We start from the raw sequence: 16449 nt of genomic DNA, 5'->3' as shown, positions 1-16449 counted from the left end.
AACCATCTTTTCAAAAGATTGAGTCCTAAGTAACTGCTTGTGTTTGTTTCATGCCAAATTTTTTTTTAGTATTATTGCCTTTCCTACGTTGAAACCTTAATGCTTTTCTTTACTGATTCTTTAGCTTTATTTTTTATGGAATATTTCAAATTTAACATCATATTTTGTATGTTTATAAGCAAGAGGCAAATGATTTTAATATATGCATAAAGGATTATGATAGGATCCAATGAAAATATTATTTTTACTGCTTATTTTGAATGGCAGTGAGACTATATGAATTAAAGTAGCGTTGAATAACAGGTGCTGTTGAGAGTTTTTAGCACTGCATACTTTTTTTATACTTTTTTTTTAATCTTGCTGTTAGCGTAAGAACTGACACATAACCACCGCAATGGTTATATGAGGTGCTTTATTACAGCGCTAGGAAACCAGGGGCACGCGCCCAAATCTGGCTTCAACCCCGTTACATTGCGCTCGCAATTTATACACTAAAAATGTCGTCACTAATACATATTCAACACAGATTACATCATTTACTAATACATGTGCATCAAGGATTGCCACATCAGTCTATTACGACATCAGCCTCTTCTGCACTTGTGCAGCCCCCCTCTGGTGGTCGTCCTGATGAAGTAAGGAGTCTTCCTCAGATGAAGTAAGAAGTCTTCCTTAGGTCATCCTGTTCACTTTTCTGTTCCTTGGACATGTCCCAATCATTATGTGGACGCCAGCGTTCTCTTATTTTCACTTGACTACTCCTGGTACCTTCGTGAGTTCTGCTTCGGTAGAGTTTCACAATGCTCCCCTGGATCCACCCATATACCCTTCCCCATATATGGCTATGTTAATTGCTTATCATTATAGCTACCATTGTAATATTTAGTTATAAAGTAACTAAGATACACAACAGCAGAATTTCAACTTGTTCTTAATACAAAAGAAACCCTCTACTGATTAACAGATTTTCAAATATAATCATCTCTTCTCTTCGTACTATTGTTTCAACGCACAATTTCACCTATTACTAACATTGCCACATACTCTATATAAGCACTGTTATGGGATGTTTCCTTTTAAGAGGGAGTTCATAAAATATTTTCATGGGATTCAAATCACTTTGCCTTATTTTTTTTCATCTACAAAGCTATCTATCTGGCAAAAATTCAAACACACACGACTGACTAATATCTAAAAATCACAGAGTTGCCTTGCCATAAAAAGCATCACATTTATATCTTCATCCCTAAAGGCTAAACTTAAACACTTAGTCCTCTGTGGATGTGAGATTCTTAAGTTTGAATGTACACTACTGGGTTTTCAAGTTTTGCATAGCCAGGACTAAGTCTATGCCAACTTCAGCTTATAGCAGTGGAGGTTTTCATGTGGAAGGGTAGGGTTGCACATACCAGTACAGAAGTCGGAATCATTATGATATAGGCTGATTTTAAATATAGAATGTTTCAAGCTTGTCAGAATCTTGCAAAGCTGCACAAAAGTATGGGTATCACAAATCTGCAAGAGATAGGTAGGAGCCTGAATAGCTATAAGATCTATGTCTATTTAAGAAAAAATTTAGTGAACATGGAAGATTTTTAAAAAGGAAAAAATTGTGACAGCTAATTGTAAGCGGCGAGGAGAAGCAAGACAGGCCAGCACAATATGGGTGATAAGCAAACTTCTACTTTATTTGTGGCGCACTTCACTTATATCCGCGTGGTGTTTAGCCACACCTACTAGTCAGAACAGTATTGGTTAGTTCTACACAGCTTCCTTCACATTCTCCTCCCACATCCGGTATCCGGTTACCGGTGAGGCCTACACCTTGCTTTGCTCACACAAGGCCTCTAAGGATCCATGGCCTTGCTCTTGGAGCCATTCTGCAACAGCTAATGGCTGAGCAACGTACTTAATAATGACAACTTTCACACCTGCAGTTCCTGTCAGTATATTGTATTCAAAAGAGAGTTCCCCTGTTTATATCTGATCTGTTCACTGTAGCAGCCAGAATATAATTTCAATTCTATTTTCATATTTTTTAAGCAGCCAGAAAAAACTTTGTGAAATTCTGTAGTTTGTGTTAAGTAGGCGGGAAGTACCCATAATGTTCTATCAGGCCTTGCAAGATCTGCACCCTTTCCTCCCTCATAGAGAATGTATGATCTCTACATTCTGCTGTCACTGTCTCGATTAGGAAGTCCACCTTTTTATGCAGACTTTGCTGCAGTGAAAAGGGAGAAGCTTCCATATACAGAAGTTTAGATGCCTAGAGTGCACGAATTCAAATCTGACTTAATCACCTGTAAACTCTCTTTACCTGTTTAAAGTATCTACATTAGAGTGAAATGAAGCACAGTTTAGAAGTGCTTCTTACTTCTCATTTACTGTGAAGGGAGTCTAAGGCAATCAGCACAAATTCATTTCATCCAGTGAATCTCATGGCCTTTGGTCAGGCACAAGGACACACAAAAGTAAGCTTGCCCAATTTTATACACCACTAAAGAAAAGAGCTAGTTTTCTTTCTGTACTTGTGATACGTATCTCTTTGTTGTCAACAAATTATATGTATTACATCGTTGTAGTTTGTGTTTCCTGTTTTGAAATTTAACTGAGAATATTTTAGAGTATTCATTAAGACCAAAAACAATGTTTATTAATTTAAAGGGAAGTGCACCTATACAAATGCAATCAAACTTTAGTTTAAGATGCATACTCTTAGATAACAAAAGAAATAAATTTATACATCTGCTTCAGCTCATTGAAGCTGCCCCAATTTTAAGCTTAATTTATGGAAAAAAGTATGTGGTTAGTAATCTCGGAAAAATCAAACATATTTAAGAGAAGTTGTCAGATAAATTCTCAATTGCAATAGCTGAATCCTTAGAGGTAGAGGATATTCTGCCTTACCCACTCCCTTCCCCATAGTTTTCCTCCATTAAGATGTTTCTGGAGTAAAAATATATAAATATCTGTCCTAGTATTTTTGCTTCAAAATTTTTACAAATGTCTATGGAGTCTGCTGAATTGTTATTCTTAATACTGCTGGCTAATGTTGAGAATCTAGATTTGCGTTATTATTTTATTATACAAAACTGAAAATTATGTTTTTACTATAAGATGTTACTTTGAAATTACTACTGATGTGCTTGAAATTTGCATTTTAATAAGTTTTACTTAGACCACAGCAAGCTGCTGAATATTGGGAGATTTTTTCTTAACATTTGTTTTCCTTCTTTGCATTAAAAGCTATTTGGGTATGGCATTAGTCTTTTGAAATAAGCACTAATGAAGATGCTAGAAAAGATTTGAAAATATAACTAGCATATTTGGTATGAGTGAGTAACTTAATTGATGAGTTAGCAATGTGTTTACAGAACATATTCATTCTAAAAGGAACTGCCATTATGATAATTATTATATGGATTGTGTTTCTAATGTAACCCTTTCAAAATATGTTCAAGGTTGTAACGTTATATGTTAAAAAAGAAATACTGTTGTGGTGGTTTGACCCTGACCATCAGCCAGACATCCATCTGTCCTAGCTGTTTTTAGCATCTCTTTAAAATATGGTGGGAGAAAAAGTATTTACTGTTTGAGAATTGTGCAATGGTTGTGCCTATGTATGAAATGAGATACCACCTATGGACATCGTGGTCTTCATGAATTTATGTACAAGTGTTCCAAAAAATCTTTTCAAGTGTTCTCAGTGGTCTTAAATTTTTTAAGAGTATCCATAGTCAATGAATTATATATATTTCATAGTTGTAGTTTGTGTTTTCTGATTTGAAATTTAACTGAGAATATTTTAGAGTATTCATTTTTGGTAATTTAAAGGGAAATGCACCTGTATAAATGCAATCAAACGTTAGTTTAAGATGCATACTCTTAGATAACAAGAGTTAAATTTATACAACCACTTCAGCTTCCAGTATCTTCAGTTACGTAAACAATAATTGGGGGCTGGGGGGGGGAAGTGAGGAGATTTCTGAATTTTTTAGTCTGAGCACCCAAGTGATTTTCATCACAGACTAACTTGGTGCTGGAGGTAGGTTGCTTTATGGGGTATTTTTTGGTCTACACTGAGTAGGTATCTGTAGGCATTTATAATCAGTATAGTTGCAAAGTAGTAGCCTTGCACGCAGTTTTGAAAAGATTACATTTTTTCCCTACGTCCTTCAGAATGTTGGTTCACAGGTTTTACGCTTTAATGTGTCATAGTATAAATAATATTTAGTTGAATGCCCAAAGTAGCTGAAGAAAGAAAAGTATTAGCGCTAATTCATATAAACTTCAGTGGTCTTTGCCATGATCTGTTGTCCTCTGAATTCTTGCACTGTTCAAGCATTTATATTTCACATGAGAATACATTTGACCATGCGTGCTACAGAGAAACAAGCTTATATTTTTCTCTTTGTGATTGACTGAACTTCTGTATTAGTATTTTAATTACCCTTCAGACAATCTTCTGATGTGTGATCATGTGCAGGTCAATGTTTTGCGAGTCCTTCAACATGACAGTTCATAGAATAATTACCCTGTCATCAAACCTTGATTCATTGTTACATCTTTTCTTGGGCTTTTTCTCTTACTCACATTTCCTTAGCAACCAGATCACACGACTCTTATACTTACTATTCAAGTAATCACCCTCTGCAGCACATAGATGCATTAATTAAAGCTTTACAATGAAGTATATTGTTCTGTGTAGAATCCTCAGGTGTCCGGAATTAAAAATTGATTTTAAATGGTGCAGGCCTTCTTCAAATGGCTAATCTGTATTTGTATTAAACAAACAAGCATGTAACAGTTCTAAGCAAGAAAAAAAAGTGATAGGTCACCATCAATAGGTAAAATTATATTCTGTACTTAAAGTGCTTAGTCTTTTCTAGAGATTTACCAATTTGCATGCAGCTCTGAAATGTCTGAGTGACAAATATCTATTTTAGGTTGGGTTTTTTTTCAGACACAAATCAATTTTGTGTCTGATTTCTTTGCCCTTACCTATATTCTTTGTAAACATTTTCTGGCTAATATTCAGATTTGGGTACATTTCACAGCAAATTGTTATTAGAATGAAACTAGAGTACCCAGAAGCTGTCAAGATGGTCCAGTGATTTAATGTTGGCATCCTGCAGCTTTGACTAATCAGCAGATGCTCTGGCATTACCATAAATGTTTTCTTAACCGTCTCTGTCATAAAAAGAGAGAAGATTTTTCCTGTTTGGAGTCTGCTGTTTCTGATTAAATTCAGTTTGGCTTCTTTTGCATAATTAATATACCATGATGATCTCTAACCGTTTGTTTTTAATATCACCTTTTGAGCTAAACATTTTTGCAAGGCTGCTTTGTAAGTCATAACAGACAAAGGAAAACCAAGACTATATGTAAGAATCCTTTGTGTCAGTGGCTTGGGAGGTCTTGCTGCCTTCTGCCTTGATTTCTTAGTGATTGTAAAGGATTTGGTTTTTCAGACTGTCTCATTTTTTCATATTCTACGTGAAATTTTCCCTCTAAGTTCCTTCGTAAGTGAGGTAGAGGTTTCCTCTGTAAGCACAAAGTTGTTTTGTGTCTTAGATTTCTTGAAATTTAAAAAAAAAAATATCCTCTGATAGGAAGATTAAATTCTGTTAGCTGGTGTTTGCTAAACAGAAAATGCACGCAATTGATCAGGAAAAGAGGAAACTGGAAATGCTACAGTTGGCTTCTGATGGGGTTTTTTACATACTAAAGTGGCTGCTAAGAGTCACACTGTTAGAATGTAGGGTAGTAAATATGTTCATTAATGGTACGCATTTTTCATGTGATGATGATGTTAAAAACAGCATTTTGAATTCACAATGACTGGATTAATTACCCATGACAATGTGTCTCGGATTTGTCTCATATGATAATTCAGTGATGTTTGGAAGAGTCAGTAAAAGCCATCTTTAAAAAATAATTCCTTTTTTAGACTGTGTTGGAATTTTGATCCCTTTTCAAAGCAATTTGTCACACTTGCAAAGTACAGTTTTTGGTGTCAAATATAAGCACGGCTGGATCATCTGTGGAGTAGACACATTTCTTTTTGTATCCTACCTCTCCACACATGAGCAAGGCCCAATTAGAGTCCATCCCAAAGAGAGGAAATAATTAAGTGAAAACATTGAGAGCTTCATATAAAGAGAGAGAGAAAAATTGTCAAAGGAGTGCATATGCAATCTTGCAGAGCAAGGGGAAGTTGAATCACTTTTCCTCTGCCTTTATTCCCCAATATTTGGTTTTGTGTGAAGATCTTCTTGAAAATTTACTGTTTCCTGCTGCGCAGTTTCAGTCTCCTTGACAGCATGCTTTTGTTTTCTGTAGAGTTTTGTCAGAGGAAAGAAAGGGCCATAATAATAATAATAATAATAATAATAATAATAATAATAATGTTTAAACAATGAAAGTTTCATGAACTAAGATGATTTAGTTTCATTCTATCTCCAATGTATTCATTAAGGCGATCTAGGATGTTAGTTTACATGGGTTAAACTTCACAATCAGGTCTGCCCCTATCCTGTTGAGAAGCACCCATGTTACAAACACGCACAGATATCTTTAAACTGACATCATTGTTGTGTAAATCTTTTCTCAATCTACTTAGGATTTGGAGTTCTCATAAATCCTTTTCCAGGTCAGTAAATCTGTAGACTTTCACCTGACATATCATTAACGGCATGCAGCACTCTCTGTTGTCCCTCTTCCCTTCCGAGACTTATTTTAAAAAGTTTTAAAATGAGAGGAACTGAGAGCAACGTGCTATTTGTGCAGTCTTCTGGATAATAGTGAGCAACAACCCACTGTGACCGTGACCTGTATGGGCAAGAACTGCCCCAGGACTTTGGTCTGGTACCTGTTACAGGAATACGAGAAAATTACGTTTCTACTCAACTGCTAAAACTAAGGCTCATCTGATTTGCTTTCAGTTCTAGCCTTTCATCTTTATGCTGCTCCCAGAAATGTTTGCAGGATTCTGTAAATGGATTTCTCTCCCAAAAATATTTGCAGGAGAGAATTGCAACAGGTGATGAGGGAAAAACAATTGGTTTGATCTGTTATTACAAGATATTCGTGCCGTACCTTCAGGCAATGCAACCTACTAATACTCTTGCTTATATAAACCTGGGAAAGGAAGTTTGGGCTAAAAATAGGAAATACAAATTGTATAGGTTTGTAGCAGTTATTAGAATAGCTAGCAGATAGCTTGTATCAATAATACTGGATAAGAAATAGTATGGTTTTAAAACTCTTAAAGCAATTACAAGAAATAGTTATAGAGGGTTTTTTTAACTGATCATGCTAAATAGTAAATACAAAACAGAAACAACCATGTTACTTAGAACTGCAGTGAGTGGAATCTTGTAAATACCAGGTCAGTCTTTAAGGCTTGCTTTGTTGATTGGACTTGTTGGGATTTTTATTTTCCAGAGGTAGGAGGCTTCCTACTGTGGGATTTTTCCAGCAACAAACGGTAAAGGAAGACACAAATTATGTGTTTCCTTTCCATTTTGGTTGTCTTCATCAGCATACTACTTATCAGTATCCACTGCAGCTGCCAGTAGCTTTCCTTTGATGGCAGCAGTCTTTATGCATATCCCTAAAATTCTTTATCAAAGTTTACCTTGAAAGCAGTATTCACCTATAGGTAGATGCTATGCAGACAGGTTTAGAGACTAAACTTGTCTACTGCTCAAAGGCATCAGTGGCAGTTTAGTGTATGGGATCTACATAAATTATTGTCAGCTTTAGACTATGGACCTCTATGTATCTTGTCACAGATCACTAACTTATACAGTCATCATTTTTTACTCTCTTTTAACTCTAAAGAGGATTTGGAATGGTAAGCTACAGTATACTTGTGAACAAAGTAAAAAAGTCATAAGCCACATTTCAGGAATTTCAGTGTGTCTAAATATGTTGACTTCCAGTTTCTTGTAATTTTTTGATCATTTCCTGACTTAAAGAAGAGAAAAAAGCTGATGTTTATTCTACTTGTACTTTGGGAGAAATCCCATGAACACCTGGGCTGCACAATATTTCTGGCCACTTCCTGAAGACCCACTGCCACTGGGTAACCATGTAGATCAGTATTTCTCTTTTTACCCCCTTCATCCCAACATAAATAAGAAGCTCATTTTATTATTTATTAATAATAAAATTATGCCAGAATATTTACCCATTTTGAAATTGAGACTTGCACATAAATTCCACGTTTTACGAGAATGATTCAAATAGAAAAATAAATAATGACCACAAAATAGGTTTGTATTTTGGAAGTTCCCATTTTGCAGTTTCCTAGAAACTCCCCAATGTGCTTTCATTTTGGAAAAGATGCATGAGAAGACACGGAAGATCCACTGTAATCAGAGTGAAATAGGGAGGATAACAAACTCCTAAATCTGAATTAGATGTCAGACACCTTCAGAAGTTTCTTCTCTCACTTACATAAAAACCTTGGGTGATTTCTGTCATTGCTTCTGTTCCCTTTTTATCTTGACAGGCACTCAAGACTTTAAAGGTAAATTTAAATCTCAGTAACTTCAAGTTGTATTTCTTGTAACAGAAGTCATTACTGTATTAGAAGTGAGGATATATTAAACAGAGAAATTGGTCCCAGCTCAATGCAAATGCAAAGTACATTTGGAAAAGATAGGAAAAAGATTGAATGGACTGATCAACAGGAACTTAAAGTAGTCTTTGAGAAGATGCAGGAAGGGAAGGGATTAAGAGAGTTTTTAAAGACTTTGCTTTAAGGCCGATTAAAGGGGAGCTGGTCCAGCATAGTTCTTCTTGTCACAGATTGGTTTGCTCACAGTTTTTAATTGATTTTCTTTGAAATTTAGTTTCTATAGATTCTCTGTGCTAGCCTCACTTTAGTGCTGACATACTCTACTCTTGCCTTTGAAATGAACAAACAAACCTATATTCACTGTATCTGAAAACTTTGTCTCATCTAAACTGGACTTACTGGTTAGTGTTTATTCCTTGTGTTTCACGTCTTTTTAAATAATACTCAAGAACAGCAGCAACTTTTCAATAAAATGTGCATAAAAAATATTTTCTAAATGTCCTGAAAATCAGTAACACTTTTCCATGCCTCATTATTGTCTGCTTTAGATTAGTCAAGTTGTAAACATCTAGCATGGCATGCTAAGATGTAAGAAATTACTTTTCAAGCAAGGTTCATTCAAGTACAGGTGCCATTCCTCCATGTTAGGGCTGGGGCTGCAGGGCATAACTAAAATAAGTCATAACAATACACAGCACTCCTTTAACATTTCAGGGATATTCTTCAATCCTACCCTTGTCAGTCCTAGAAATTGTTGAAAAAATATGAAACTAATAAAAAGTGGCAATAGAAAGTATTTAAAGTATTTTCCATTATAGTGTCCAGCAAGGACCTATCCCATTTTTTATTAATGGCATTATGTAATAGACATGGATCCTCTAGCTATAGCAATCTTATTATGTCTAAATTCTGCTTCTGGGTGATAAGGCAGACTTTTAAGAAAGGTCTTGTTATATTCTAACACCAATGCCAAGGTCTGGGAATGGATTTCAAAAGTCCAATTTTGGGCTGTATAAATGACATTGAGGAAACATGGGTGCTTGAAAAAAAAACAGGGCTTGCAACTGTCCAGCATCTTAGAGTAAGTGGAATGGGAGAGAGGGTGTCAGTGCAGAAAACAAGACCCTCATTTCATACTTGAGAGAAAACCAAGAATTAATCCTTGTTGGTGCTTCTGATAGTAAAAAGCCAAGAGTTTGGAATCTGGAAATCCAAAATCACAATTTTCAGAATTTGTGAGGGTTTTAAATTGGAAAATTTAAAATAAGGAATGCTAAAAGACAGATGTAATCATCTTATCTCTAAGCTATTGTGGTGGGTTTGTTAGCATCGAGACAAACACATAACCACCGGGATGGTTATATGAGGTGCTTTATTGAGGCGCCGAGAACCAGGGGTACGCACCCAAATCTAGTTCCGATTCCCGTCACATCACGTTTGCAATTTATACACTAAAATTTCGTAACTAATACATATTCAACACAGATTACATCATTGACTAATACATATGCATCAAAGATTGCTACATCAATCTATTATGACATCAGCCTCTTCTGCGCTTGCGCAGCCCCCTCTGGTGGTCGCCCTGATGAAGTAAGGAGTCTTCCTCAGATGAAGTCTTCCTCAGGTTGTCCTCTTCACCTTTTCTCTACTTGGCTAGGTCCCAATTGTCTTGTGGATGTTAGCATTCTCTTATCTTCACCAGGATGCTTCCGGTATGCCCTTTTTGGCTATCTTAAACTTAGGTTCTGCTTGGGTAGAGTTTTACAATACATACACCCATACTCCCCTCACCATATACAGTTATGTTAGCTCTTGCTACCAAGACTACCATTGTATCATGTAGTTACAGAGTAACTATGATACCAAACGGCAAAGTTACAACATCTTCTAATATACAAAGCCTCACTATTGATTTATAAATTTCTCAAATATAATCATTTTACTATTTTATATGATTATTTTATTGTAAAAACTTCACCCTCTCTAACAGGTTGGGTCTCAGGCATCAGACCAGCTCCCACTCAGGTGCTCATTCAGTCCCTCTTTTGGTGGGATTGGACAGGGAGCAGAATAGGAAGAACAGGAGCAGGAAAGCTCACAAGTCAAAGTAAATACAGGAAGATCACTTACCAGTTACTGTCACAGGCAAAACTGTTTCGCCTTGGGGAAAATTAATTTATTACCTATATATACTGTCCATACAACTACTGATTTGGACAGTGTGAAACAAAAGTACTGTAAAAAAAACCTGCTGTCAAAAACACATGCTCTTTTCCCATGATGAGGAAAATGTGTTTCCCTACTGGGAAAACACATGAGTGTAGCAGCAGTGTTTTGGTGTAGCTTTTCCCTGACTTTCAGTTCAACGCATCAGGGACAGGGAAACGGAGACAAAAAGTCAGGAATATGGTGTAGCATGTGGAGCGTAAGCCAGAGAGATAGGAAGTATTCCACTGGGGGTTTGAGCATTTTTCTCTGTTAACCTGGTAAAAGGTTTAATGAGGTTGTAACTACAATTGTTATTTCTTATGTTATGGCTTTGTCATGACCCACATTGAGATACATGAATGTAACACAAGCATGTAATGCCATGTAATGCTGTTCTCTCTATTGTATTTGCAAGGTTTTTTTTTCAATCAGTGTACAAGTATTTACATAAAACCTAAATATGTCCTCAGTATCTAGACTTTGAGAAACTGTGCAATGAAATAAAGCTTTTCAAAGTTCTTTTTATTTTAAATATTTATTTGTTGTTTTTAAAAAGTCCATATCTCAAGTGAGCCTCTTGCAGTCATTTCTGTTCTCTATTAAAGGTAGTATATAACAGTGTTTTGCAGGTTTTAAAAATCTCCAACTGATCATATTATGCTTGCCCAAGTTCACAGCAGTCAGGTCTTATACTATTGATTTTTCTTTGTTCACATGCTAGTGCACAATTTTGTTTTTCTGAATATAAAGTGTGCAGCCTTTAATAGAGTATAAGCATATCGTTATAAGTTATTCTATGCTAGGACACCATTTAAACTATGGAAACCTATTAAGCACAATTTTCTCTCAACTGAGTTTCCTGAGTATTGCTGTTAATCAAAGTAATTTCAAGACTTGTATCTAGATGATAGCAGCTATTTGGCTCTAGGTTATGTGAATATGATTTTGAAATGTTTTTGATTAACAGCATCATTCAGGAAAGTCATATCTGAAAAAAAAAGAATTTTAATAGGTCAGAAGGACGCACAAGTGTTAGATATTGAACAAGGGAAATAAAAAGATTTAAATGTCACAGAATCTAGATATGGAGACTTTAGAGTATACAGTGTGATCTCTGCGTAACCTGTGCCTGGAAGAATTCAATATCAAAGTCAAAACTATTTAAGTCAAAACTATTATGGGTAAATGTCTTCTCACTCCAGCATTTAGAAAACTTGAACATGAATTAAATTTTCTTTTTTTTTATCTGCCTAGTGCTTGTTATGGTACATGTCCATGGCAGGTTTTGATGACCAAACATTAGAAAATTGTCTTAACTACTTCCAATATATATAACAAGTTAATAAGTTCTGTCTTTTTCCACTAATTTTTAATGTCTGGCTTCTTTTTGTCTTGCTACTGCTGAAAGGTACACATTGCTACAGTAGGTGGACAAATAGTGCATCTCCAGAAATGTAAGCTTTCTTCATAACCAGACTTCATGTAGAAGTGCCTTTCCATGAGTAGTTTCCTTTTAACCTTCCCTTTTCCCTTTAACCTATAACTTTAATATATTCTGCTCTTTAAAAGTGTGTTTGAACCAAGGTGTGTGTGTGAATGTATTTATTTTACTCCACAATTTGTTTCAAATATAGTTTCCTGCCAAAAGCACAAACCAAACTTGTGTATGTCTATGCTGTAATGTTTTGAAGTAGTTTAGGAAAAGTCTGTTGATATTTATATGATTTCTGGATTGTCTGTGGGAACTTTTGTTCTAGAAATGTAGAATTAAAATGGTGGCCAATGTCAATAAGCCATCTCCTTGCTGTGGCAGGAAGCCATATCAAATATTGTCTTCAGAAATAGATCAAATTCCTACTTATAACTGATTAGAATTTTTTGTTCTCACTTCTACGTATGTGCATTCCAAACCTTTATTGCTCTGATGGTTTAAAAGGTTTTATTTTCTAATAGGAACATATTATTGGCTGTTTATTCTTGTGCTTACTTTGTCAGTTAATCTCAACTTGGGGCTTTTCTTGAAAGTAAATAACTATATGCTTTATAGCCTTTATCATGCTGAACTAAGTGCAGCTTTTCTATTGTTGTGATTAAAGTTACATGCTAACCCGCAGCAGCTTCCATCCTGGTAGTTTTAAGTTCATATGCAAAGTGCATTGGCTTCTTTAAAGCACCCACCTCAACAACTATAGGTTGAAAATGCAATTCTTTCTTTGATTTTACTGCTATAACATAAGATTTGAAGGAGGTGTGGTAACAATCCAGAGTCATGACGGTGGAATGGGATAGGGTACCAAATCACCAGTGCATGCACATTTTGAATCAGTGTGTGGAGCAGTACAGGCTGTTTAAGAGTATACCACATGTTTTTCCTGCTTCCCCTAGATTGAGTATAAGCAAAAAAGGCTATGATGCAACTAGTATTTTATATATTGATACAGGTACCATTCTTTTATCAACACACAAATATGTGTTCAGCTTCAATAAATATAAACATTTAAGTCAAATGGGCTAATCAAGAGTTTACATACCAGGGATTTTTAATTATATATGCTGGGTTTATTACCTGTAATTAGAAAGGTATGTTCATAAACAGTCTTTGGCCTCCTGTGATGCAGGAGAACTGAAATGTGTGCTGCTGCATCTTCAGCGTCAAATTATTTTCCATAGTGTAAAATAGAAATTAAATTTTTCAGCCAAGTACAAAATTCGGCTTTTATCAAATTTTAATTAAGAATTGTTTATCCGATTTAGAAGATGATAGAAAGAAGGTATTTATTTTCCTCCACTTGCCAAAAGGTGATCGCACTTACAAAATTTGCTGAGATTGTCCAAGAAAGTGTGTAAAATCCTCATCCATCACTGAGAGCCCCTGGTCAGGGAATGACAGTGCAGTAAATATCTTCAGCAGCTGCCTTTTAATGTACAAGCTGTTTTCAGTAGGAATTTTCAGCACTCACATAAAACACACTGTCATGAGTGACTGCCTGTGCTCCAAAGTCATTACTATTGGGATGATGGAACATCTTTCAGAGAATAACAAAAACTTTAAATGTCATGTCAAGTTTGTTGAAGCCATTTTCAAGCCTTGCTCAAGGTTACATGAATACTGAGAACACTTGTTTTAGAAAAGTTTGAGATCTATGAGAGGGACCACTCAAATGCCGGTTTAGAGAACAGTCACTTGATTGGGGAGGGTAACAAAAAAAAGAAATATGTGTATTAATACATGTCAATCAAGCAAAGCTCCTGGATATAAAGTAAGTGCAACTGCTGTTTAGAAAAAGGCAGCATGTTATGCAAAGGAAAGAAAAATTATTAAAGCGGGAAATTAATTTGAAATATATCTTAAAAAACACATTTTAAAATGTGGACAGTAAAAAAACATATGTAGGAAATGTAATTAACCAGATAAAACTTTGGAAGACACTGAGAGGTGCCAAGTACTGTTTTCTCTTTTATTCCAGTAAGAAAAGAGGATCCTTTCAGGCTCTGCCTGTGATTCTGTAGGAAATATGGATGCTAATCTAATGAAGTTATGTAAAGACTGAATCACTTCCAAGAGGTCAAGCCTACTGCTTTTGAAGTTGATAATATTTTTTGTCTTATAGAATCATAGAATAGTTAGGGTTGGAAAGGACCTTAAGATCATCTGGTTCCAACCCCTCTGCATTGGCAGGGACACCTCACACTAAACCATATCACACAAGGCTCTGTCCAACCTGGCCTTGAAAACCACCAGCGATGGAGTATTCACAACTTCTTTGGGCAGCCCATTCCACTGCCTCACCACGCTTACAGTAAAGAACTTCTTCCTTGTATCCAATCTAAACTTCCTCTGTCTAAGTTTGAACCCATTACCCCTTGTCCTATCACTACAGTCTCTAATGAAAAGCCCATCCCCAGCATCCCTATAGGCCCCCTTCAGATACTGGAAGGCTGCTATCAGGTCTCCCCTCAGCCTTCTCTTCTCCAGGCTGAACAGCCCCAACTTTCTCAGCCTGTCTTCATACAGGAGGTGCTCCAGTCCCCTGATCATCCTCGTGGCCCTTCTCTGGACTTGTTCCAACAGTTCCATGTCCTTTTGATGTTGAGGACACCAGAACTGCACACAATACTCCAGGTGAGGTCTCACGAGAGCAGAGTAGAGGGGCAGGATCACCTCCTTTGACCTTCTGGTCACACTCCTTTTGATGCAGCCCAGGATACGGTTGGCTTTGTGGGCCGCAAGTGCACACTGCCGGCTCATGTTCATTTTCTCATCAACCAACACTCCCAAGTCCTTCTCCACAGGGCTGCTCTGAATCTCTTCTCTGGCCAACCTGCAGCTGTGTCTGGGATTGCTGCCCCCCAGGTGTAGGACCTTGCACTTGTCATGGTTAAACTTCATGAACCTGGCATCAGCCCACCTCACAAGACAAGGTCCCTCTGGATGGCATTCCTTCCCTCCAGCGTATCCACTGAACCACACAGCTTGGTGTCATCTGCAAACTTGCTGAGGGCGCACTCAATCCCACTATCCATGTCACCAACAAAGGTGTTAAACAAGACCGGTCCCAACACAGATCCCTGAGGGACACCACTCATTACTGGTCTCCAGCCGGACATTGAGCCATTGACCACAACTCTTTGCGTGAGCCATCCAGCCAGTTCTTTATCCACTGAGGGGTCCACCTATGAAATTGATGTCTCTCCAATTTAGAGACAAGGATGTTGTGTGGGAGAGTGTCAAACGCTTTGCACAAGTCCAGGTAGATGACGTCAACTGCTCTACCCCTGTCCATCAGTTCCATAGCCCCATCATAGAAGGCCCCCAAATTGGTCAGGCAGGATTTCCCCTTAATGAAGCCATGCTGGCTGTCACCAAGCACCTTGTTGATTTTCATGTGCCTTAGTATGCCATCCAGGAGAATCTGCTCCAAAATTTTGCCAAGCACAGAGGTGAGACTGACTGGTCTGTAATTCCCTGGGTCATCCATTTTCTCCTTCTTGAAAATGGGGGTTATATTTCCCTTTTTCCAGTCTTTGGGAACTTCACCTGACTGCCATGATTTTTCAAATATGATGGACAGTGGCTAGCAACTTCATTTGCCAGCTCCTTCAAGGACCCATGGATGGATTTCATCAAGTCCCATGGACTTGTGCATGTTCAGGTTCTTAAGATGGTCTCGAGCCAGATCCTCTCTAAGGGGCCCAAGATCTTCATTTTCATAATCCCTGAGTCTGCCTTCCAAGACTTAGGTGGTGTGGTCAGAGCCTTTGGCAGTGGAGACCGAGGCAAAGAAGTCATTCAGAACCTCAGCCTTCTCCAAATCCAGGGTAGCCAGTTCTCCCGATAGCTTCCAGAGGGGGCCTGCATTGTCCCTAGCCTGTCTTTTATTTGCTACGTACCTTTAGTATCCCTTCCTGTTATCTTTAACATCCCTAGCCAAATTTAATTCTAACTGAGCCTTAGCTTTCCTAACCTGGTCCCTAGCTTCCCGGACAACATCCCTCTGTTCTTCCCAGACCGCCTGTCCTTGCTTCCCCCTTTTATAAGTCTCTTTTTTCCTTCAAATTTTCCTCAGGAGCTCCTTATCCATCCAAGGAGGTCTCCTGGCCCTCCTGCTGCACTTCCTTCTGGTTGGGATGCAACAGTCCTGAGCTTGTAG

At 37.2% G+C, this 16449-nt stretch overlaps 1 protein-coding gene and 1 long non-coding RNA gene across 2 annotated transcripts in view; one reads left to right on the top strand and one right to left on the bottom strand.

The window, feature by feature from the left end:
• Positions 1–16449, top strand: part of DIAPH3 (diaphanous related formin 3) — a 225921-nt gene that overhangs the window by 208331 nt on the left and 1141 nt on the right. The gene's annotated exons all lie outside the window — the stretch shown is intronic.
• Positions 395–10193, bottom strand: LOC134173140 (uncharacterized). Its single transcript, XR_009968144.1, has 2 exons — positions 10130–10193; positions 395–599 (listed from the first exon to the last, which is right to left on the bottom strand). It is a non-coding gene; the product is annotated as an uncharacterized LOC134173140 (long non-coding RNA).

This window comes from Pezoporus occidentalis, unplaced genomic scaffold (assembly GCF_034315485.1).
Source record: "Pezoporus occidentalis ecotype Australia unplaced genomic scaffold, CSIRO_AGI_Poc_V1 ctg5, whole genome shotgun sequence".
In the NCBI taxonomy this organism is placed as follows: Eukaryota; Metazoa; Chordata; class Aves; order Psittaciformes; family Psittacidae; genus Pezoporus; species Pezoporus occidentalis.
This window is presented reverse-complemented; position numbering and strand designations above follow the sequence as displayed.